Raw genomic sequence first — 2,971 nt, forward strand, 5'->3', positions numbered from 1 at the left:
TTGGGTTTTAAGAATGTTATATTTTAGGTCTCTTAATATTTTTAGTGATGATGTTTTAAAGGCCCTTTCTGTTTTATGAAAAATGATAAGGATTTTGTTTTACAATGGCCATAGTATTACTACTTAAAGCAATAGATTAAATAAAACTTTTAAACAAAGTCATTTAATACTGAATTCTAACACACTGGTATATTTTAAAGTGAGAAGCCGGATTTCTTTCAGATATTCTAAAGAAGAATGATAATCAAAATTGAAGACATCTACAGTTTTTAATCACTTGTTTTAAATATTGGTCATAATGGTCCAATTTTGAGTTTAATTTTAATTAGCTTTTAAATGATTCAATATGTTTTATAGAAAAAATTCGGAGAACATAATTATATACTCAACCTCCCTCCCTTCTTTTTCCTTCTTTGTCATTTTTTTTAGCTTATGAAATGACATTTTCAGTTTACATTACATTAAAAAGGGTTCTTGAATCAAGGGACAAGTTTAACAGGCAAAAAGCAAAAAGATCGTAATTTAGAGGGAATATAGACAATGGCTCTAAACAATATTTGAATATCACATCTAAACAATATTTGAATAAATTGATAAATATTTTAATTTCTCCTACTAAAATGCTCAAAGTCTTTAATTATTTATCAAATATTAGTGCAAAATTATGGATTTAAATGATCCCAAAAAGTGATGAATTTTTGTGTAATAAAGTCCAATTTTTGTCAAGGCTTTTTGACAGTCTCACAGAAAACTTATGTTTGTGAATGGGAAGAATAATACCAAAATATCCATACTACCAAAAGCAATTTGCAAATTCAATGTAATCCCAATCAACATACCAACGATGTTCTCAGAGCTAGAAAAAATGATGCTAAAATTCACATAGAAACATGAGAGATGCTTAACATCTAAAGCAATATTATAAAGCAAAAAAAAGCTGGAGACATCACACCATATTTTAAGACATATTACAGGGGTCAGCACTATGACAAAGCAGGTAAAGTCACCGTCTGCAGTGCCGGCATCTCATATGGGTGCCAGTATGTTTCCCAGCTGCTCCACTTCTTATACCCCTCTCTGGTATAGCCTGAGAAAAAAGTAGAAAATGGCCAAAGTCTTTGGGCCCCTGCACCTGCATAGAGACCTGGAAGAAGCTCCTGACACTTGGATTCAGATCAACAGAGCTCCGGCCATTGTGGCCATTTGGGGAGTAAACCAGTGGATGGAAGACCTCTCTCTCTCTCTGCCTCTACCTCTCTGTAACTCTGCCTTTCAAATAAATATACTGCAAAAAAAAAGAAGAAGTGTTAGCACTGATATAATAACAGACACATAGTTCAATGGAAAAGACTTGGTAGCATAGAAATAAACCCAAATTTCTACCAGCAACTCATATTTAACAAAGGAACTAAAATGAACTGGAGAAAGAAGAATCTCTTTCACAAGTGGTGCAGAGGAACTTGATTATCCATATGTAGAAGCCTGAAAAGAGACTCCAACATCTCTTACACTATGTGAAAGTGAACTCACAGTGAATTAAAATGTAATCATAAGACCCAAACCCAAGTACACATAGGGAAACTCTAAATATTGTCAACACACAATAGCTTTTGGGTAAGATTCCAATAGCAATAGTCACAAAAATAAAAACAGAGACATTTGAGTATATCCAACTAAGATACTTCTTCACAACAAAGTAAACATCAGAGTGTAGATACAATGAACAGATGGCAGGAAAAATTAAAACTCTGAATGTTTACAGATTTCCAGAACATTTACATGAATTGGAAAAACTCCAAAAAATACAGTGAAGAAACAGGCAAGGATCTGAATAGACATTTCTCAGAAGAAATGTACATGGTCAAAACATGTGAATATGCCCGATGTCACTAGCCATTATGTAAATATAAATCAGAACACCATATCAGTCTCCAACACCTGTGGGAGAATACAACACTCAGGTGTTTGTGTGTGCAGCAAGTGGGTTTAGAGGACCCTGTTCACCTCTGGAGAGCAGAGCCTACAGGGAGGTAAAGAAACCTTACTGCGCAGGGGCATGCTAATCTTCTCTGTATCATTCCAATTTTAGTATATGTGCTGCCGAAGCGAGCACATGTGCTGCCGAAGCGAGAAAGAGATGAAAAGAATTTATCTCAGCTAGCCACTAATATTCAAGAAACAAGGTCTTCAGGAAAGCCAACTCAACTGACATTTTCATGTCATTGTTAAATAAAGGAAAAATTATCTAGGTTCAGCAATACGTAGTTTATAAGAGAAAGACTACAGAGTAATTTCCTTGGCATAGAAATAACTTTTTTTTTTTTTTTATCCATGAGGGCTTGCTATCACCACCACACACCCACATCCCATATACAAATGCCTGGCTTGAGTGGTAGCTTCTTTGCTTTGAGGCAAGTTTCTGCTAGTGTGCACCCTGGGAGGAGACGGAGGATGGCAGAAGTGCTTGGGTCCCTGCACCCAAATGGGACATCCAGAATGAATTCCCAGTTCCTGGTTGTGGCTTGGTCAAGCTTTGGCTATTGCAAGTGTCTGGGGAGTGAAGCAGTGGTTCCCTCTTCCTGTCACTCTGCCTTTCAAATCAATAACTGTTGTTGGTAATGACTAATAATGATATTCACTGATTGTCAAATTTTGAATCTATTAATTATAGACAATTTCTCTTTGTATTTTTAAACTTTCATAATGTTCTGTAGCCAATTTCATCACTAGAAATAAAAACTTTTCCTCAAAAAAAAAAAAAAGAAACCTTACTGCTTTCCTAATGTGCTTATTAAGTTCTTGACCAGCGCCTGTTAGTCTTGCCACAAACTTTCTAGTCTTACTACTTTCCTTCTTCTTCTTCTTCTCTGTGACTTGTAAAATAGTATACATTCTATATACTGTGGATACTTTTGATTTATTTTATTCCTTCGGTCTCCTATGAAGTTCCTCCACAAAAGCACAGCCCTCA

The 2,971-nt window shown here is 35.3% G+C and overlaps 1 pseudogene; it reads right to left on the reverse strand.

Moving 5' to 3' along the window:
* Positions 1–2,045: 2,045 nt before the first annotated feature.
* LOC138848375 (U6 spliceosomal RNA) lies at positions 2,046–2,113 on the reverse strand (annotated as a pseudogene).
* Between the last annotated feature and the right edge of the window lie 858 nt (positions 2,114–2,971).

The sequence above is a fragment of the Oryctolagus cuniculus genome, unplaced genomic scaffold, assembly GCF_964237555.1.
Source record: "Oryctolagus cuniculus unplaced genomic scaffold, mOryCun1.1 SCAFFOLD_111, whole genome shotgun sequence".
NCBI classification, from domain to species: domain Eukaryota; kingdom Metazoa; phylum Chordata; class Mammalia; order Lagomorpha; family Leporidae; genus Oryctolagus; species Oryctolagus cuniculus.